The sequence below is a fragment of the Ambystoma mexicanum genome, unplaced genomic scaffold, assembly GCF_040938575.1.
Source record: "Ambystoma mexicanum isolate Mex_15411 unplaced genomic scaffold, UKY_AmexF1_1 Mex_scaf84, whole genome shotgun sequence".
In the NCBI taxonomy this organism is placed as follows: domain Eukaryota; kingdom Metazoa; phylum Chordata; class Amphibia; order Caudata; family Ambystomatidae; genus Ambystoma; species Ambystoma mexicanum.
In genome coordinates this window covers 457,979-480,194 of record NW_027182504.1, presented here as the reverse complement: position 1 = coordinate 480,194, position 22,216 = coordinate 457,979, and the positions used below count along the sequence as shown (strand labels likewise).

Sequence of the window (22,216 nt, the reverse complement as noted above, 5' to 3'; positions counted from 1 at the left end):
TCATATCCTCCTCAAAGAAGGGAACTGGGGTGGATGTGGGTGCCTCAAGTGTCATTGCAATTTTCTGTGCTACTTGTTTGTACGCCACTCTTAGCCATATTTCCACACTCATCATAAACACCATTTCACCTTCCTCCTTTTCTTCTGAAAACAGCTCCTCATCTGACACCTGGGTGAGTCTACATCCTTCTGCTAGTGCTATTACTGCCCTCCATGCTCTTCCTTCTCTGTCTTGGGCATGTACAGCAATGTAATCAGCTGTTGCTATAATGCTCTCAATGTCCACTGGAACCACCTTTCCTTCTGGCTCATTGACTGGTGTTTCTGGTCTGAACAAATAGGCTGCTGGCCTCCTCCAGATCTTTCCCTCTATCCCTGGCATCCATGCAAATGCCATGTCTGTCCCGTACTGGAAGAGTTCGCCATCTACTGGCTCAGCCCTAATCGCTGTCTGTCTGCAGTATGCTTGCATAATCTGTCGTGCTGTGAGCATGTTAATCCCTGGAGTAGAGCAAATTATGCCGTCCTCCGTAAAGGAGATCGTCATATTCAACCTGTTCATTATGTCTCTCCCCAGTATATTTACTGGCGAAGCACTATAATATAAAAGTGGAACTGACATGTCATAATCTCCTATAGATAAGGGAATGTTATCAGTAAAAGGAACCAACCCTCTAGCCCCAGAGAATCTTTGGGTGTTCATGGCTTCGCCCGACATCTTAAATTTACCTTCCCTTATGCAAGACCGGGTCGCCCCGGTGTCAACAAGGAATGATATTTTTTTGTCACCTATCGTTACCTCTATGCATGGTTCCTCTGCACTATTAGGTGTTACTGACAGGATGGGACACACCAAGGCCGTCTGTGGGCTGTCCTATTGAGGGTACAACTATTGACCATTTCCTGTGTAAGGGTTGTGTCCCAGGACCGTCACCCTACCCAGTTGTGTTTGTTGTGCTTGGGGTTGTTGTGTTATCGCTACCTGTTGTTGTGGCAGTGAATATGTCTGTGGCTGTTGTTGTGTTATTAGTTGTTGCTGTTCATTTCCCTGTTGCAACGTCTGCTGTTGCTGTATGCCCTGCTGTTCCTGTGTGGGCCTTGGTTGTCCCTGTTCGCTCCATGATGGTGTTCCTGGTCTTACTCTACACGTGCGTGACATATGCCCTAATAATCCACAACTCCAACACACCGGTGGTTCCCTACTCTGCCATGGAAAGCTCCCTGTGTTGTCCTGGTATACTGGTTGCCCGGTGGGGTAGGAATTTCTAAGTCCTCCCACCTGCTGTTGTGTGTTATATCCGTATCCTCTCCCTCTCATAATTCCTCCTCTTCCCCTGTTGTAATTATAATACCCAGCTCCTGGCATTGAGTATCCTCCTCCCATGTTGGTCGTGTATGGTTGGAGTGGCGGCACCTGTTGTGTTATAGTCTGTGAGGGTGGTATTTGGGAGGGATCTTGTGCAGCCACTACTTGTGTGGGGCTTTGGGTCATTGTTGTAGCTGTAGTTATTAGTGCCCCTTCCATTGTGTATTTAGTAAGTTTTTTCTGTACTAGTTTAGCCTCTTCCGTTTTCCTGTCCTCTTCCTTTTGTTTCATTTTTCCTTGCCATATCCTGCAATGATGCACTATTGTCAGTTGTATTTCTGGCCATGCTTTTGCTTCCATTCCCACTACTTTCTTCAGTTGTTTCTGAACTCCTTCTGGGAGCCCTTGTACTAGTATATGATAACATATTGCTGGTGTTTTGTCCCATTGTTCTCTAGTTTCCATGCGCCATTTCTCTTGGATTTCCTGGATATAATCAACAGGATCTTCGTTCTAACACATCTTGCGTGAAGTAATTGCTCCTATGTCTGATGTGTCTGGGTTCTGCACCCTCAGTGCCTGCCATAGTGCATGTCTGCAGTTTGCGAATGGTGCCCCATCGTGCGATGTGTTTACTATTGTTACCCCAGGGAATCCCGCTCTCTTCCAAATGTCATCCGCTGCATCCCCTAATATCGATATTAGAAGGCCCTTTACATCTCCCACTGCCAGTTTCTGTCCTGCGGTGTGTTTTTCCATTTCATATATCCATTTACCCACACCTCCACTTAATGATGGGAGCCTGCACTTTATATTTTCTTTGTCTGTATGCTTCCAAGGGACGTACTGTGGGCTAACCCCTCCCCTCTCCAGAAGTGGCATTAAGTTGTGTCTCGTTTTACCCTTTGGGTTCCATAAAATCGAGTCCTCACACCCCTCCTCTTCTTCCCTCTCTCCTACATCGTCAATTTCGTCCGTATTTCCCCTGCTCGTAACTCTTTCTTCTCAATCTTTTCCCCTTCTTCCATCATTTCCTGTATTTAATGTGGGCATGTGTATTCGTCCTTCCTGCCTGCGTCTAGGGAGGTCTCTAAGCCGACCTACATAGGGTGTCAGTTCGTCTGTGAAGGGCGCAAGTTTGATTGTACGTAATGAGCGTGAGGTGGTTGAGCATGTAGGGTGGGATGGGAGAGGGTGTGATGGTGACGGTGTGGCTTCATGTGTCTGTCTTTCCGCTATTCCTTGCTCTTCCTCCTCATTTCTCTCCAGTTCATCCTTTCTCCTACGGATCCATGGTGAGTCTGTGTTGGTCCGTGTGATGTATAGTTTATCTAGCCTTTCCCTTTCACTGTTTCTTCCTTCCTTCTCCATTCCTTCTTCTTCCTCACTACAAAAGTCATTCATAAACGGCACCCCCCACTCTTTTTTCCCTTGATTGTTACTGTTTTTAAGTCTATTAGGTCCGGTTCTCCCTTTTCTCCTTTACCAACCGCTCCCCTTTGCGCTGATGTTGTTGCTACTTCTGTGTCTCTATATACATACCCCCTTACTTCATTCTCCCTTCTCCTATCTTCTCTTTCCCCTTCATTTCTCTCCTCCATCTCCCTACCATTTTCCTCCCTTTTCCTTTTTAATTCCTCCATTACTTCACTACTCACCTTTTCCAATATCCTTTCATCCTCTTTCTTCCTTTCCCATCTCACCCTCCCCCTTTGTAATATACTCTCTATCACCCTCCCTTCTTCGTATTTCTTAGTCGTTTCTGATAGTAATCTCTTCTTCCACATTGCCATTTCTCTTTCTTTCTCTTCTTCTTCCCTTTTCCTCTCTCGTAGCACTGCTCTTGATACCCTTTCTGCTGCTACTTTTACCCTTTCAGCTTCTCTCCTTTGCTCCTCAGTTCGTTCCCTTATTTTTTCCAATTCGTTCTTACCTTCTTTCCTTTCCCTCGCTCTCTCTCTTTCCTCCCTCTCGAGCTGTTTGATCAGTTCATTCTGCTCATCCCTTAACTCTTCTAGTCGTTCCTCCAAAATCTCTTCCTTTTGCCGTAACAGCTCTTCCCCTCTCATTCCACTCTCCCTGGTATTATCCTCGCCTGTTTTCCTTACTACCTCCTTCTCTTCTCCTGTTAATGAACCTCGTAATTTTAATAGTATCTGCGCAGCTACCCACTCATCATGTCCTATTTACACAGTTTGTTCTTCTCCAGTCTTCCCCTCCCCTGCTGGCATCTTCCTATGAGCCACATATGGTGGCGGGCTGTATGCTGGGTTCGAGTACCCCTCAGCCGGCCTTAACTGTCCTCTTTCTATTTCTCCTAATTCTCTTAAAGGGTACAACCCCCCTCCCTCTGTTTTCACTACCTTTGCTAGGGGTATATCGTTGCTCAGTTCCTTTTTTATTTCATTTTCTTTTGAGTTATTATTCTTTTCTCCTCCCTCTTGTCCGTTCCCCGTGTTCTTTGGGTCTTCACTCCCCTTTTTCCCATCCTCTCCTTCCTCCTTAAACTCTTTTTCTTCCGGCATTTCCCCCACAGTGAACATTCCATTTGGTCCTGGTCGGGACCCTTGGAACATCCTCCATAAGTTAAACACCTCCACGTGGTTTGTCAACTTCTTCCCTTTGTATGTATTATGCAGATGGTTTAATAGTGAATGTTGGGCATATGGATCGAAGCTACCATTAGGCGGCCATGGTGTTATCATTTTGTTGTCCGTCCCCTGTGTCCATTCTATGCTATACTTGATCAGTTTCTCCCTATGGGGTGACAGTGTTGTACATATTTGTTGTAGTGGGGTAGTGAGGGTGTTCCCCCACCCTCCCGATCCTGTCCCGTATGACATAGTATCGCTTCACTTGTTAGCCTTCCCCTATTTGGTAGCTATTATCTTACTAACACTTACAATACACAGCCTTATACCTTTACCTGGCCCCGTAAGTTTGGGGACTTGCGATAGTCCGCTAAGGAAAACTATTAAAATATAGTATTTACATTTGTATATTTTCTTCTTTCTTTCTTCCTTTACACAACACCCTTACGGCCCCCTGCGGCCGAGGCGCACGTAGCCCCCTGCGGCTGCGTACCCCTTGTGACGTTCTTATACAGTCGTCCTATTTTTATTTGCTCCTCCTCCTTCTTCTACACTTGCCGTGGCCGGCGTTCTCCGTGCGCAGCCACGTCCCCCGTTTCGCCTTTCCCCAATCAACTCGTTACCGTTTATCTCCGTTTCCACTCCCTTACCACAGTTCTCTTCCCCACCACTCTCAGAAAGAAAAATGCCTTGTGCTCGGGATATCCTATGAAAGGCCCTACTGGTGACTTCACTGATCGCGTCAAACTACTGGTAAGTTCTTCATATATTCTTTAAGTCCAAAATACACTTGCAATCTACCCCCGTTAACCTCACAGCTGTCTTCCTGTCACTCCTGGAACAAGATAATCAATAATATAATCGGACTGCGCACACTGTGTAGCCTCGCGTGTGATACGCCCCTCGACAGGGGGGCTTAACCAGCCAATTATCTTCCGTATTGGGCAACTAACTAGCTACCGCCTACAGGGAAACGTCATCTACCTATCAAGTTTTTTGCTCGAACAATAGGGATCCTCATCTACTCATTGATCAATAAATGCCAACTCGTAGGAAATCACACACACACCCTTACACGTAGTCGCGACCTAGGCCAATCAGTGTCTACGAGCGGCCGCACGTGATGTTTTCGTGCTCCGCCCCCCTCTCTCACGTAACGTAGCCGACTGCTCTCGCACTCGTTCGGCTACCATTCATTTCATTGTCTACACTAAATTGTCAAACCTTCGCCGCGCACCTGTGCAACACCTCCCACCTCCCGTATTTAATTCCTCCCCCCTCCCTCACAATTTCACATTGCTTGTTGTGCGTGGCATGCTCACCAAGTTCTCTTGATGCGGGGCCGCTCGACTGCGTGCACCCATCCAAGCGGCTCGCCACCTCCCCTCGTCTGGACCACATCTGGACACTCGCCAACCGCGGGCGGGATACTTCTCAACCAGCTCCCGAAAGCCAATATCCGGATTGCGCTGTCCGGTCTTCTCGCAGTTCCGCGATGGTCCAGTAGTCCTCAGAAGGGGGCAACGGCAGAGGGGGCCGCGCCGCCGGGCCTCCTCGCAACAGAAGTACCTGGAAAAAAATAAAAATAAAAAAGCAGATCTTAAACAGATCTCAGCAGTGCCTCCAACTTGTCGGGGGGAAATTCTGCCGGGGTCGGCCGGGCCGTCCGCAGACCTCCGGGCAGGGAGGCCCCAACTCCTCCTGTATATCCCAAAAGAGATAGAGTATGAGACACACGCAAGAAGCAAGGTGACTCTGCTGTTTATTAGACAAAACGGCAGGGATGGGTCAAGGAGCGTACGCGTCCGTCCTGACACACACAATTGTGGGGCTCGCAGGCCCTTTTTACCTTAGTATGACGCGCTACTTGCGTCACCTTGGAAAGTTTAGCAAAAAACCTATTTCCACTCTGGATTGGTTACTCGAGTGGTAGGGTTAATATAGCATACATATAGAGAACGGTGTTAGTGGTTGAGGGTTAGTCAGGTGGTATACCTGGGCTGTCCCTTCAATTTGATACATGAAAATTGTTACATGAAGACCTCTGAGGATTGGTCAATGTTAATGGCGTCAGTGATAAGAGCCCCATGTTCTGATTGGTCCGCTCGCGAGCCTCCCAGTCTGGGACTATCGCTGTTCCCAGCTTGCGGTGCACCTGTCCTTTGCAACAATGTTTTACTATGGGTAGGTGTAAACAATGTGAGGATTCATTCGTATGTTGGGAGGTCGACTACTCCCACTGCTGCAGATGTCCAATGAGTCTTTTAATTGTATCTGCCTGTGTCTTGAAAAGTGGGATTCAGGCGTCTCCTTCCTCCTGGGCTTGGCGTCCTGTCAAGTTTGGCTTTGTCACGTGAGGTGGGACCGTGTTTGAGGCAAAATTCAACACAATTAATATTGTTTTTCCTACTGTGTGCCTGGTTTATCTTGCAGGTGCGACCTTGGCGTCGGCTTGCGGCGTGCGAGATTGCAACATCGTGCCCTTGGCGGTGTGCTTTCTCCGGGCTCATTTTGCAGGGTCAGCAACCAAGCTCTTGCTCATTCAATGTTCATGGAAGCTTTTGCTTGCGGCCTACTTGGGCCTGGTGCATAGGTGGAACCGTTTGATGCAGAGCGCTTTAGGTTACGGTATCATATTGCTCTATCCTCAGTATCGTGTCTCCGTTATATTCTTCATTATGGTACATGGTTCTTAGAAGAAGCGTGAGCAAGCCTTTTTAGATAAGTTCATTATGCGTCTTGCGTTTCTGCATTTTGAGAGCCTATGTGGAAAATAATAAAGATGCACGTCCGTGGGTATGTCTGTCGCCTACGTCATAGCACTGAGTATGTTCTTCGTGTGGATTGGTGTGGGAGTGTCCGGTGTGCATGTTTGCACAGGTGTGCTGACCGTTGGCTAGGTCGTCATGGCATCTCTAACGACGTGTAGGTTTAGTCGAGTTGATCCGTGCCGCAGGTGTCGGCATGGACATGGCGGGCTGCTGGGCAGGTAGGTGGGCACATCCGTATGTTCCTGTACCAGAGTTTTGGTCGTCTGGTAGATAGGCAAACTCCTCTCGTGGCGGGTGTCTATGCCGTGATCCTCTAGGCCAAGCGCGAGAGGGGAAGGGCGGGAGCCTGTTCTTCCATTCTCCCACTTCACCCTCTTCATAGATCCTGTTAACATGTTTTTCAACCCAATGCACTGTAAGAAACAATAGGATATATCATCATTTCATATACAAAACAATGAACGATTGGGTTTAACTATGCTCTTAGCACAAAATCAACAAACTGCAGTAGAGAAGCAGTTACATTTTGCAGAATTTGTGCATTTGACAAAAGATTTTTTTTTTGTTCCAAGATCTACATGTGATACGAAATGTATGAATTCTTGCAATGGAAACCTCACTGTATTTTACCAAGGCAGATAAAGGACATCCTTCGCACCCCTTATACTTATAAGGAGGGTTTGGTGGCTGAACATGCATTGCTTTGATAGTGATTGCATGTTGCTTCCACTTTGTACATATTACTGAATAAATAAAGGTGAACAATTCAGAAATGGGGGTATAGCTCAGGGGTAGAGCATTTCACTGCACTTCAAAAAGGTCCCTAGTTCAAATCTGGGTTCCCCCTTGTCCAACTGTTTTACCTGTAGAAATATTTTTTTAATTAAATACATTGAAGTAAACATTTACAATCTTAGCATTTTATGTAATGAGCAACACATTTCTACATTTGAAATACTCCTGATCATCACCTGAAACATAGGGTAAACACCATTAAGCTGTTTAGGATTTCTTCATATGATACAAGCTGTGTTTTACATTCACCCAAGTTCTACTGGTGATATTATCAGTTTGAAATAGTCCATTGGAAGCTCATATGAATGTTATAAAACTGTGGTGGAAACCAATAATATGCCCTTAATGAAATGTATTAATTTGTACAGCTGACCTGAAGTGCACTGATGTCATTAGTTCTACACGTTCCATACAGTCACCCACTCTATCACCTTTTTAAAAAAGGGCAGTTTTCAGCATTCAAGGGTTTAACTCAGTGGTAGAGCGTAGGAGTGCAATTCAAGAAGTCCCTGTTTCATAACCATATACCCTTGTCAATAGATCCTGTTAAAATGTTTTTCAACCCAATGTACTGTAAGAAACAAAAGGATATATCATCATTTCATATAAAAAACAATGAACAATTGGGTATAACTATGCTCTCAGCACAAAATCAACAAACTGCAGTAGAGAAGCAGTTACGTTTTGCAGAATTTGTGCATTTGACAAAAGTTTTTTTCCATGTTCCAAGATCTACATGTGATATGAAATGTATGAATTCTTGCAATGGAAACCTCACTGTATTTTACCAAGGCAGATAAAGGACATCTTGTGTGCCCCTTATACTTATAAGGAAGGTTTGGTGGCTGAAAATGCATTGCTTTGATGGTGATTGCTTGTTGCTTCCACTTTGTACATATTTTCTGAATGAATAAAGGTGACCATTTCAGAAATGGGGGTATAGCCCAGGGGTAGAGGATTTCACTGCAGATCAAAAGGTCCCTAGTTCAAATCTGGGTGCCCCCTTGTCCAACTGTTTTACCTGTAGAAATATTTTTTTAACTAAATCAATTGAAGTAAACATTTACAATCTTAGCATTTTATGTAATGAGCAACACATTTCTACATTTGAAATACTCCTGATCATCACCAGAAACATAGGGTAAACACCATTAAGCTGTTTAGGATTTCTTCATATGATACAAGCTGTGTTTTACATTCACCCAAGTTCTACTGGTGATATGATCAGTTTGAAATAGTCCATTGGAAGCTCATATGAATGTTATAAAACTGTGGTGGAAACCAATAATATGCCCTTAATGAAATGTATTAATTTGTACAGCTGACCAGAAGTGCACTGATGTCATTAGTTCTACAAGTTCCATAGAGTCACCCACTCTATCACCTTTTTAAAAAAGGGCAGTTTTCATCATTGAAGGGTTTATGTCAGTGGTAGAGCGTAGGAGTGTAGTTCAAGAAGTCCCTGTTTCATAACCATATACCCTCTTCAATAGATCCTGTTAAAATGTATTTCAACCCAATGCACTGTAAGAAACAATAGGATATATCATCATTTCATTTACAAAACACTGAACAATTGGGTTTAACTATGCTCTTAGCACAAGATCAATAAAATGCAGCAGAGAAACAGTTACGTTTTGCAGAATTTGTGCATTTGACAAAAGTTTTTTTTCCATGTTCCAAGATCTACATGTCATATGAAATGTATGAATTAATGCAATGGAAACCTCACTGTATTTTACCAAGGCAGATAAAGGACATCTTTTGTACCCCATATACTTATAAGGAAGGTATGGTGGCTGAAAATGCATTGCTTTGTTGGTGATTGCATGTTGCTTCCACTTTGTACGTATTACTGAATAAATAAAGGTGAACATTTCAGAAATGGGGGTATAGCTCAGGGGTAGAGGATTTCACTGCAGATCAAAAGGTCCCTAGTTCAAATCTGGGTGCCTCCTTGTCCAACTGCTTTACCTGTAGAAATATTTTTTTAACTAAAAAAATTGAAGTAAACATTTACAATCTTAGCATTTTATGTAATTAGCAACACATTTCTACATTTGAAATACTCCTGATCATCACCTGAAACATAGGGTAAACACCATTAAGCTGTTTAGGATTTCTTCATGTGATACAAGCTCTGTTTTACATTCACCCAAGTTCTACTGGTGATATGATTAGCTTGAAATAGTCCATTGGAAGCTCATATGAATGTTATAAAACTGTGGTGGAAACCAATAATATGCCTTAAATGAAATGTAATAATTTGTACAGCTGACCAGAAGTGCACTGATGTCATTAGTTCTACAAGTTCCATCGAGTCACCCACTCTATCACCTTTTTAAAAAAGGGCAGTTTTCAACATTGAAGGGTTTATGTCAGTGGTAGAGCGTAGGAGTGTAGTTCAAGAAGTCCCTGTTTCATAACCATATACCCTCTTCAATAGATCCTGTTAACATGTTTTTCAACCCAATGCACTGTAAGAAACAATAGGGTATATCATCATTTCATATACAAAACAATGAACGATTGGGTTTAAATATGCTCTTAGCACAAAATCAACAAACTGCAGTAGAGAAGCAGTTACATTTTGCAGAATTTGTGCATTTGACAAAAGATTTTTTTCCATGTTCCAAGATCTACATGTGATATGAAATGTATGAATTCTTGCAATGGAAACCTCACTGTATTTTACCAAGGCAGATAAAGGACATCTTGTGTACCCCTTATAGTTATAAGAAGGGTTAGGTGGCTGAAAATGCATTGCTTTGATGGTGATTGCATGTTGCTTGCACTTTGTACATATTACTGAATTAATAAAGGGGAACATTTCAGAACTGGGGGTATAGCTGAGTGTTGGAACATTAGACTGCAGATCAAGATGTCTCCAGTTCAAATCTGGGTGCCCCCTTGTCCAAAAGTTTTACCTGTAGAAATATTTTTTTTAAATAAATTGAAGAAAACATTTACAATCATAGCATTTTATGTAATGAGCAACACATTTCTACCTTTGAAATACTCCTGATCATCTCCTGAAACATAGGGTAAACACCATGAAACTGTTTAGGATTTCTTCGTATGATACAAGCTGTGTTTTACATTCACACAAGTTCTACTGGTGATATTATCAGTTTGAAATAGTCCATTGGAAGCTCATATGAATGTTATAAAACTGTGGTGGAAACCAATAATATGCCCTTAATGAAATGTATTAATTTGTACAGCTGACCAGAAGTGCACTGATGTCATTAGTTCTACAAGTTCCATACAGTCACCCACTCTATCACCTTTTTAAAAAAGGGCAGTTTTCAGCATTCAAGGGTTTAACTCAGTGGAAGAGCATAGGAGTGCAGTTCAAGAAGTCCCTGTTTCATAACCATATACCCTTGTCAATAGATCCTGTTAAAATGTATTTTTTAACCCAATGCACTGTAAGACAAAATAAGATATATCATCATTTCATATACAAAACAATGAACAATTGGGTTTAACTCTGCTCTTAGCACAAGATCAATAAAATGCAGCAGAGAAACAGTTACGTTTTGCAGAATTTGTGCATTTGACAAAAGTTTTTTTTCCATGTTCCAAGATCTACATGTCATATGAAATGTATGAATTAATGCAATGGAAACCTCACTGTATTTTACCAAGGCAGATAAAGGACATCTTTTGTACCCCATATACTTATAAGGAAGGTATGCTGGCTGAAAATGCATTGCTTTGTTGGTGATTGCATGTTGCTTGCACTTTGTACATATTACTGAATTAATACAGGTGAACTTTTCAGAACTGGGGGTATAGCTCAGTGGTAGAGCATTTGACTGCATATCAAGAGGTCCCTAGTTCAAATCTGGGTGCCCCCTTGTTCAACTGTTTTACCTGTAGAAATATTTTTTTAATTAAATAAATTGAAGAAAACGATTACAATCTTAGCATTTTATGTAATGAGCAACACATTTCTACATTTGAAATACTCCTGATCATCTCCTGAAACATAGGGTAAACACCATGAAACTGTTTAGGATTTCTTCATATGATACAAGCTGTGTTTTACATTCACCCAAGTTCTACTGGTGATATTATCAGTTTGAAATAGTCCATTGGAAGCTCATATGAATGTTATAAAACTTTGGTGGAAAGCAATAATATGCCCTTAATGAAATGTATTAATTTGTACAGCTGACCAGAAGTGCACTGATGTCATTAGTTCTACAAGTTCCATAGAGTCACCCACTCTATCACCTTTTTAAAAAAGGGCAGTTTTCAGCATTCAAGGGTTTATGTCAGTGGTAGAGCATAGGAGTGCAATTCAAGAAGTCCCTGTTTCATAACCATATACCCTCTTCAATAGATCCTGTTAAAATGTTTTTCAACCCAATGCACTGTAAGAAACAATAGGATATATCATCATTTCATATACAAAACAATGAACAATTGGGTTTAACTATTCGCTTAGCACAAAATCAACAAACTGCAGTAGAGCAGCAGTTACGTTTTGCAGAATTTGTGCATTTGACAAAAGTTTTTTTTTTTCATGTTCCAAGATCTATATGTGATACGAAATGTTTGAATTCTTGCAATGGAAACCTCACTGTATTGTACCAAGGCAGATACAGGACATCTTGTGTACCCCTTATACTTATAAGGAGGGTTTGGTGGCTGAAAATGCATTGCTTTGATGGTGATTGCATGTTGCTTGCACTTTGTACATATTACAGAATTAATAAAGTTAAACCTTGCAGAACTGGGGGTATAGCTCAGTGGTAGAGCATTTGACTGCAGATCAAGAGGTCCCTAGTCCAAATCTGGGTGCCCCCTTGTTCAACTTTTTTACCTGTAGAAAAAAACATTTACAATCTTAGCATTTGATGTAATGAGCAACACATTTCTACATTAGAAATACTCCTGATCATCTCCTGAAACATAAGGTAAACACCATGAAACTGTTTAGGATTTCTTCATATGATACAAGCTGTGTTTTACATTCACCCAAGTTCTACTGGTGATATTATCAGTTTGAAACAGTCCATTGGAAGCTCATATGAATGTTATAAAACTGTGGTGGAAACCAATAATATGCCCTTAATGAAATGTATTAATTTGTACAGCTGACCAGAACTGCACTGATGTCATTAGTTCTACAAGTTCCATACAGTCACCCACTCTATCACCTTTTTAAAAAATGACAGTTTTCAACATTCAAGGGTTTATGTCAGTGGTAGAGCGTAGGAGTGTAGTTCAAGAAGTCCCTGTTTCATAACCATATACCCTCTTCATTAGATCCTGTTAAAATGTTTTTCAACCCAATGCACTGTAAGAAACAATAGGATATATCATAATTTCATATACAAAACAATGAACAATTGGGTTTAACTATGCTCTTAGCACACAATCAACAAACTGCAATAGAGAAGCAGTTACATTTTGCAGAATGTGTGCATTTGACAAAGATTTTTTTCCATGTTCCAAGATCTACATGTGATACGAAATGTATGAATTCTTGCAATGGAAACCTCACTGTATTTTACCAAGGCAGATAAAGGACATCCTTTGCACCCCATATACTTATAAGGAGGGTTTGGTGGCTGAAAATGCATTGCTTTGATGGTGATTGCATGTTGCTTGCACCGTGTACATATTACAGAATTAATAAAGGCGAAATTTTCAGATCTGGGGGAATAGGTCAGTGGTAGAGCATTTGAATGGAGATCAAGAGGTCCCTAGTTCAAATCTGGGTGCCCCCTTGTTCAACTGTTTTACCTGTGGAAATTTGTTTTAATTAAATAAATTGAAGAAAACATTTACAATCTTAGCATTTTATGTAATGAGCAACACATTTCTACATTTGAAATACTCCTGATCATCTCCTGAAACATAGGGTAAACACCATGAAACTGTTTAGGTTTTCTTCATATGCTACAAGCTGTGTTTTACATTCACCCAAGTTCTACTGGTGATATTATCAGTTTGAAATAGTCCATTGGAAGCTCATATGAATGTTATAAAACTGTGGTGGAAACCAATAATATGCCCTTAATGAAATGTATTAATTTGTACAGCTGACCAGAAGTGCACTGATTTCATTAGTTCTACAAGTTCCATACAGTCACCCACTCTATCACCTTTTTAAAAAAGGGCAGTTTTCAACATTCAAGGGTTTAACTCAGTGGTAGAGCGTAGGAGTGTAGTTCAAGAAGTCCCTGTTTCATAACCATATACCCTCTTCAATAGATCCTGTTAAAATGTTTTTCAACCCAATGCACTGTAAGAAACAATAGGATATATCATCATTTCATATACAAAACAATGAACAATTGGGTTTAACTATGCTCTTAACACAAAATCAACAAACTGCAGTAGAGAAGCAGTTACATTTTGCAGAATGTATGCTTTTGACAAAATATTTTTTTCCATGTTCCAAGATCTACATGTGATACGAAATGTATGAATTCTTGCAATGGAAACCTCACTGTATTTTACCAAGGCAGATAAAGGACATCCTTTGCACCCCATATACTTATAAGGAGGGTTTGGTGGCTGAAAATGCATTGCTTTGATGGTGATTGCATGTTGCTTGCACTTTGTACATATTACTGACTTAATAAAGGAGAACTTTTCAGAATTGGGGGTATAGCTCAGTGGTAGAGCATTTGACTGCAGATCAAGAGGTCCCTAGTTCAAATCTGGGTGCCCCCTTGTTCAACTGTTTTACCTGTAGAAATATTTTTTAATTAAATAAATTGAAGAAAACGATTACAATCTTAGCATTTTATGTAATGAGCAACACATTTCTACATTTGAAATACTCCTGATCATCTCCTGAAACATAGGGTAAACACCATGAAACTGTTTAGGATTTCTTCATATGATACAAGCTGTGTTTTACATTCACCCAAGTTCTACTGGTGATATTATCAGTTTGAATTAGTCCATTGGAAGCTCATATGAATGTTATAAAACTTTGGTGGAAAGCAATAATATGCCCTTAATGAAATGTATTAATTTGTACAGCTGACCAGAAGTGCACTGATGTCCTTAGTTCTACAAGTTCCATACAGTCACCCACTCTATCACCTTTTTTAAAAAAAGGGCAGTTTTCAGCATTCAAGGGTTTAACTCAGTGGTAGAGCGTAGGAGTGTAGTTCAAGAAGTCCCTGTTTCATAACCATATACCCTCTTCAATAGATCCTGTTAAAATGTTTTTCAACCCAATGCACTGTAAGAAACAATAGGATATATCATCATTTCATATACAAAACAATGAACAATTGGGTTTAACTATTCGCTTAGCACAAAATCAACAAACTGCAGTAGAGCAGCAGTTACGTTTTGCAGAATTTGTGCATTTGACAAAAGTTTTTTTTTTTCATGTTCCAAGATCTATATGTGATACGAAATGTTTGAATTCTTGCAATGGAAACCTCACTGTATTGTACCAAGGCAGATACAGGACATCTTGTGTACCCCTTATACTTATAAGGAGGGTTTGGTGGCTGAACATGCATTGCTTTGATGGTGATTGCATGTTGCTTGCACTTTGTACATATTACAGAACTAATAAAGTTAAACCTTTCAGAACTGGGGGTATAGCTCAGTGGTAGAGCATTTGACTGCAGATCAAGAGGTCCCTAGTTCAAATCTGGGTGCCCCCTTGTTCAACTTTTTTACCTGTAGAAAAAAACATTTACAATCTTAGCATTTGATGTAATGAGCAACACATTTCTACATTAGAAATACTCCTGATCATCTCCTGAAACATAGGGTAAACACCATGAAACTGTTTAGGATTTCTTCATATGATACAAGCTGTGTTTTACATTCACCCAAGTTCTACTGGTGATATTATCAGTTTGAAATAGTCCATTGGAAGCTCATATGAATGTTATAAAACTGTGGTGGAAACCAATAATATGCCCTTAATGAAATGTATTAATTTGTACAGCTGACCAGAACTGCACTGATGTCATTAGTTCTACAAGTTCCATACAGTCACCCACTCTATCACCTTTTTAAAAAATGACAGTTTTCAACATTCAAGGGTTTATGTCAGTGGTAGAGCGTAGGAGTGTAGTTCAAGAAGTCCCTGTTTCATAACCATATACCCTATTCAATAGATACAGTTAAAATGTTTTTCAACCCAATGCACTGTAAGAAAAAATAGGATATATCATCATTTCATATACAAAACAATGAACAATTGGGTTTAACTATGCTCTTAGCACACAATCAACAAACTGCAATAGAGAAGCAGTTACATTTTGCAGAATTTGTGCATTTGACAAAAGATTTTTTTTCCATGTTCCAAGATCTACGTGTGATACGAAATGTATGAATTCTTGCAATGGAAACCTCACTGTATTTTACCAAGGCAGATAAAGGACATCCTTCGCACCCCATATACTTATAAGGAGGGTTTGGTGGCTGAAAATGCATTGCTCTGATGGTGATTGCATGTTGTTTGCACTTTGTACATATTACTGAATTAATAAAGTTAAACCTTTCAGAATTGGGGGTATAGCTCAGTGGTAGAGCATTTGACTGCAGATCAAGAGGTCCCTAGTTCAAATCTGGGTGCCCCCTTGTTCAACTGTTTTACCTGTAGAAAAAAAACATTTACAATCTTAGCATTTTATATAATGAGCAACACATTTCTACATTTGAAATACTCCTGATCATCTCCTGAAACATAGGGTAAACACCAAGAAACGGTTTAGGATTTCTTCATATGATACAAGCTGTGTTTTACATTCACCCAAGTTCTACTGGTGATATTATCAGTTTGAAATAGTCCATTGGAAGCTCATATGAATGTTATACAACTGTGGTGGAAACCAATAATATGCCCTTAATGAAATGTATTAATTTGTACAGCTGACAAGAAGTGCACTGATGTCATTAGTTCTACAAGTTCCATACAGTCACCCACTCTATCACCTTTTTAAAAAAGGGCAGTTTTCAACATTCAAGGGTTTATGTCAGTGGTACAGCGTAGGAGTGTAGTTCAAGAAGTCCCTGTTTCATAACCATATACCCTCTTCAATAGATACAGTTAAAATGTTTTTCAACCCAATGCACTGTAAGAAACAATAGGATATATCATCATTTCATATACAAAACAATGAACAATTGGGTTCAACTATGCTCTTAGCACAACATCAACAAACTGCAGTAGAGAAGCAGTTACATTTTGCAGAATTTGTGCATTTGAATAAAGATTTTTTTTCCATGTTCCAAGATCTACGTGTGATACGAAATGTATGAATTCTTGCAATGGAAACCTCACTGTATTTTACCAAGGCAGATAAAGGACATCCTTCGCACCCCATATACTTATAAGGAGGGTTTGGTGGCTGAAAATGCATTGCTCTGATGGTGATTGCATGTTGTTTGCACTTTGTACATATTACAGAATTAATAAAGGCAAAATTTTCAGATCTGGGGGAATAGTTCAGTGGTAGAGCATTTGAATGGAGATCAAGAGGTCCCTAGTTCAAATCTGGGTGCCCCCTTGTTCAACTGTTTTACCTGTGGAAATTTGTTTTAATTAAATAAATTGAAGAAAACATTTACAATCTTAGCATTTTATGTAATGAGCAACACATTTCTACATTTGAAATACTCCTGATCATCTCCTGAAACATAGGGTAAACACCATGAAACTGTTTAGGATTTCTTCATATGCTACAAGCTGTGTTTTACATTCACCCAAGTTCTACTGGTGATATTATCAGTTTGAAATAGTCCATTGGAAGCTCATATGAATGTTATAAAACTGTGGTGGAAACCAATAATATGCCCTTAATGAAATGTATTAATTTGTACAGCTGACAAGAAGTGCACTGATGTCATTAGTTCTACAAGTTCCATACAGTCACCCACTCTATCACCTTTTTAAAAAAGGGCAGTTTTCAACATTCAAGGGTTTATGTCAGTGGTAGAGCGTAGGAGTGTAGTTCAAGAAGTCCCTGTTTCATAACCATATACCCTCTTCAATAGATACAGTTAAAATGTTTTTCAACCCAATGCACTGTAAGAAACAATAGGATATATCATCATTTCATATACAAAACAATGAACAATTGGGTTCAACTATGCTCTTAGCACAACATCAACAAACTGCAGTAGAGAAGCAGTTACATTTTGCAGAATTTGTGCATTTGAATAAAGATTTTTTTTCCATGTTCCAAGATCTACGTGTGATACGAAATGTATGAATTCTTGCAATGGAAACCTCACTGTATTTTACCAAGGCAGATAAAGGACATCCTTCGCACCCCATATACTTATAAGGAGGGTTTGGTGGATGAAAATGCATTGCTCTCATGGTGATTGCATGTTGTTTGCACTTTGTACATATTACAGAATTAATAAAGGCAAAATTTTCAGATCTGGGGGAATAGTTCAGTGGTAGAGCATTTGAATGGAGATCAAGAGGTCCCTAGTTCAAATCTGGGTGCCCCCTTGTTCAACTGTTTTACCTGTGGAAATTTGTTTTAATTAAATAAATTGAAGAAAACATTTACAATCTTAGCATTTTATGTAATGAGCAACACATTTCTACATTTGAAATACTCCTGATCATCTCCTGAAACATAGGGTAAACACCATGAAACTGTTTAGGATTTCTTCATATGCTACAAGCTGTGTTTTACATTCACCCAAGTTCTACTGGTGATATTATCAGTTTGAAATAGTCCATTGGAAGCTCATATGAATGTTATAAAACTGTGGTGTAAACCAATAATATGCCCTTAATGAAATGTATTAATTTGTACAGCTGACCAGAAGTGCACTGATTTCATTAGTTCTACAAGTTCCATACAGTCACCCACTCTATCACCTTTTTAAAAAAGGGCAGTTTTCAACATTCAAGGGTTTAACTCAGTGGTAGAGCGTAGGAGTGTAGTTCAAGAAGTCCCTGTTTCATAACCATATACCCTCTTCAATAGATCCTGTTAAAATGTTTTTCAACCCAATGCACTGTAAGAAACAATAGGATATATCATCATTTCATATACAAAACAATGAACAATTGGGTCTAACTATGCTCTTAGCACAAAATCAACAAACTGCAGTAGAGAAGCAGTTACATTTTGCAGAATGTATGCTTTTGACAAAATATTTTTTTCCAAGTTCCAAGATCTACATGTGATACGAAATGTATGAATTCTTGCAATGGAAACCTCACTGTATTTTACCAAGGCAGATAAAGGACATCCTTTGCACCCCATATACTTATAAGGAGGGTTTGGTGGCTGAAAATGCATTGCTTTGATGGTGATTGCATGTTGCTTGCACTTTGTACATATTACTGACTTAATAAAGGAGAACTTTTCAGAATTGGGGGTATAGCTCAGTGGTAGAGCATTTGACTGCAGATCAAGAGGTCCCTAGTTCAAATCTGGGTGCCCCCTTGTTCAACTGTTTTACCTGTAGAAATATTTTTTTAATTAAATAAATTGAAGAAAACGATTACAATCTTAGCATTTTATGTAATGAGCAACACATTTCTACATTTGAAATACTCCTGATCATCTCCTGAAACATAGGGTAAACACCATGAAACTGTTTAGGATTTCTTCATATGATACAAGCTGTGTTTTACATTCACCCAAGTTCTACTGGTGATATTATCAGTTTGAATTAGTCCATTGGAAGCTCATATGAATGTTATAAAACTTTGGTGGAAAGCAATAATATGCCCTTAATGAAATGTATTAATTTGTACAGCTGACAAGAAGTGCACTGATGTCCTTAGTTCTACAAGTTCCATAGAGTCACCCACTCTATCACCTTTTTAAAAAAGGGCAGTTTTCAGCATTCAAGGGTTTATGTCAGTGGTAGAGCATAGGAGTCCAATTCAAGAAGTCCCTGTTTCATAACCATATACCCTCTTCAATAGATCCTGTTAAAATGTTTTTCAACCCAATGCACTGTAAGAAACAATAGGATATATCATCATTTCATATACAAAACAATGAACAATTGGGTTTAACTATTCGCTTAGCACAAAATCAACAAACTGCAGTAGAGCAGCAGTTACGTTTTGCAGAATTTGTGCATTTGACAAAAGTTTTTTTTTTTCATGTTCCAAGATCTATATGTGATACGAAATGTTTGAATTCTTGCAATGGAAACCTCACTGTATTGTACCAAGGCAGATACAGGACATCTTGTGTACCCCTTATACTTATAAGGAGGGTTTGGTGGCTGAAAATGCATTGCTTTGATGGTGATTGCATGTTGCTTGCACTTTGTACATATTACAGAATTAATAAAGTTAAACCTTGCAGAACTGGGGGTATAGCTCAGTGGTAGAGCATTTGACTGCAGATCAAGAGGTCCCTAGTCCAAATCTGGGTGCCCCCTTGTTCAACTTTTTTACCTGTAGAAAAAAACATTTACAATCTTAGCATTTGATGTAATGAGCAACACATTTCTACATTAGAAATACTCCTGATCATCTCCTGAAACATAAGGTAAACACCATGAAACTGTTTAGGATTTCTTCATATGATACAAGCTGTGTTTTACATTCACCCAAGTTCTACTGGTGATATTATCAGTTTGAAACAGTCCATTGGAAGCTCATATGAATGTTATAAAACTGTGGTGGAAACCAATAATATGCCCTTAATGAAATGTATTAATTTGTACAGCTGACCAGAACTGCACTGATGTCATTAGTTCTACAAGTTCCATACAGTCACCCACTCTATCACCTTTTTAAAAAATGACAGTTTTCAACATTCAAGGGTTTATGTCAGTGGTAGAGCGTAGGAGTGTAGTTCAAGAAGTCCCTGTTTCATAACCATATACCCTCTTCATTAGATCCTGTTAAAATGTTTTTCAACCCAATGCACTGTAAGAAACAATAGGATATATCATAATTTCATATACAAAACAATGAACAATTGGGTTTAACTATGCTCTTAGCACACAATCAACAAACTGCAATAGAGAAGCAGTTACATTTTGCAGAATGTGTGCATTTGACAAAGATTTTTTTCCATGTTCCAAGATCTACATGTGATACGAAATGAATGAATTCTTGCAATGGAAACCTCACTGTATTTTACCAAGGCAGATAAAGGACATCCTTTGCACCCCATATACTTATAAGGAGGGTTTGGTGGCTGAAAATGCATTGCTTTGATGGTGATTGCATGTTGCTTGCACCGTGTACATATTACAGAATTAATAAAGGCGAAATTTTCAGATCTGGGGGAATAGGTCAGTGGTAGAGCATTTGAATGGAGATCAAGAGGTCCCTAGTTCAAATCTGGGTGCCCCCTTGTTCAACTGTTTTACCTGTGGAAATTTGTTTTAATTAAATAAATTGAAGAAAACATTTACAATCTTAGCATTTTATGTAATGAGCAACACATTTCTACATTTGAAATACTCCTGATCATCTCCTGAAACATAGGGTAAACACCATGAAACTGTTTAGGATTTCTTCATATGCTACAAGCTGTGTTTTACATTCACCCAAGTTCTACTGGTGATATTATCAGTTTGAAATAGTCCATTGGAAGCTCATATGAATGTTATAAAACTGTGGTGGAAACCAATAATATGCCCTTAATGAAATGTATTAATTTGTACAGCTGACCAGAAGTGCACTGATTTCATTAGTTCTACAAGTTCCATACAGTCACCCACTCTATCACCTTTTTAAAAAAGGGCAGTTTTCAACATTCAAGGGTTTAACTCAGTGGTAGAGCGTAGGAGTGTAGTTCAAGAAGTCCCTGTTTCATAACCATATACCCTCTTCAATAGATCCTGTTAAAATGTTTTTCAACCCAATGCACTGTAAGAAACAATAGGATATATCATCATTTCATATACAAAACAATGAACAATTGGGTTTAACTATGCTCTTAACACAAAATCAACAAACTGCAGTAGAGAAGCAGTTACATTTTGCAGAATGTATGCTTTTGACAAAATATTTTTTTCCATGTTCCAAGATCTACATGTGATACGAAATGTATGAATTCTTGCAATGGAAACCTCACTGTATTTTACCAAGGCAGATAAAGGACATCCTTTGCACCCCATATACTTATACGGAGGGTTTGGTGGCTGAAAATGCATTGCTTTGATGGTGATTGCATGTTGCTTGCACTTTGTACATATTACTGACTTAATAAAGGAGAACTTTTCAGAATTGGGGGTATAGCTCAGTGGTAGAGCATTTGACTGCAGATCAAGAGGTCCCTAGTTCAAATCTGGGTGCCCCCTTGTTCAACTGTTTTACCTGTAGAAATATTTTTTAATTAAATAAATTGAAGAAAACGATTACAATCTTAGCATTTTATGTAATGAGCAACACCTTTCTACATTTGAAATACTCCTGATCATCTCCTGAAACATAGGGTAAACACCATGAAACTGTTTAGGATTTCTTCATATGATACAAGCTGTGTTTTACATTCACCCAAGTTCTACTGGTGATATTATCAGTTTGAATTAGTCCATTGGAAGCTCATATGAATGTTATAAAACTTTGGTGGAAAGCAATAATATGCCCTTAATGAAATGTATTAATTTGTACAGCTGACCAGAAGTGCACTGATGTCCTTAGTTCTACAAGTTCCATACAGTCACCCACTCTATCACCTTTTTTAAAAAAAGGGCAGTTTTCAGCATTCAAGGGTTTAACTCAGTGGTAGAGCGTAGGAGTGTAGTTCAAGAAGTCCCTGTTTCATAACCATATACCCTCTTCAATAGATCCTGTTAAAATGTTT

General features: G+C 39.4%; 10 non-coding genes across 10 annotated transcripts; all 10 read left to right on the top strand.

The window, feature by feature from the left end:
• The first annotated feature begins 11,254 nt into the window (after window positions 1-11,254).
• Window positions 11,255-11,326, top strand: TRNAC-GCA (transfer RNA cysteine (anticodon GCA)). Its single transcript has one exon. It is a non-coding gene; the product is annotated as a tRNA-Cys (tRNA).
• Window positions 11,327-12,209: 883 nt separating this feature from the next.
• TRNAC-GCA (transfer RNA cysteine (anticodon GCA)) lies at window positions 12,210-12,281 on the top strand. Its single transcript has one exon. It is a non-coding gene; the product is annotated as a tRNA-Cys (tRNA).
• Window positions 12,282-14,087: 1,806 nt separating this feature from the next.
• TRNAC-GCA (transfer RNA cysteine (anticodon GCA)) lies at window positions 14,088-14,159 on the top strand. Its single transcript has one exon. It is a non-coding gene; the product is annotated as a tRNA-Cys (tRNA).
• An 884-nt stretch (window positions 14,160-15,043) lies between these two features.
• On the top strand, window positions 15,044-15,115 carry TRNAC-GCA (transfer RNA cysteine (anticodon GCA)). Its single transcript has one exon. It is a non-coding gene; the product is annotated as a tRNA-Cys (tRNA).
• An 856-nt stretch (window positions 15,116-15,971) lies between these two features.
• On the top strand, window positions 15,972-16,043 carry TRNAC-GCA (transfer RNA cysteine (anticodon GCA)). Its single transcript has one exon. It is a non-coding gene; the product is annotated as a tRNA-Cys (tRNA).
• An 857-nt stretch (window positions 16,044-16,900) lies between these two features.
• TRNAS-GGA (transfer RNA serine (anticodon GGA)) lies at window positions 16,901-16,972 on the top strand. The gene has a single exon. It is a non-coding gene; the product is annotated as a tRNA-Ser (tRNA).
• An 881-nt stretch (window positions 16,973-17,853) lies between these two features.
• On the top strand, window positions 17,854-17,925 carry TRNAS-GGA (transfer RNA serine (anticodon GGA)). Its single transcript has one exon. It is a non-coding gene; the product is annotated as a tRNA-Ser (tRNA).
• An 880-nt stretch (window positions 17,926-18,805) lies between these two features.
• Window positions 18,806-18,877, top strand: TRNAC-GCA (transfer RNA cysteine (anticodon GCA)). Its single transcript has one exon. It is a non-coding gene; the product is annotated as a tRNA-Cys (tRNA).
• Window positions 18,878-19,760: 883 nt separating this feature from the next.
• Window positions 19,761-19,832, top strand: TRNAC-GCA (transfer RNA cysteine (anticodon GCA)). The gene has a single exon. It is a non-coding gene; the product is annotated as a tRNA-Cys (tRNA).
• Window positions 19,833-21,638: 1,806 nt separating this feature from the next.
• TRNAC-GCA (transfer RNA cysteine (anticodon GCA)) lies at window positions 21,639-21,710 on the top strand. Its single transcript has one exon. It is a non-coding gene; the product is annotated as a tRNA-Cys (tRNA).
• Window positions 21,711-22,216: the final 506 nt, after the last annotated feature.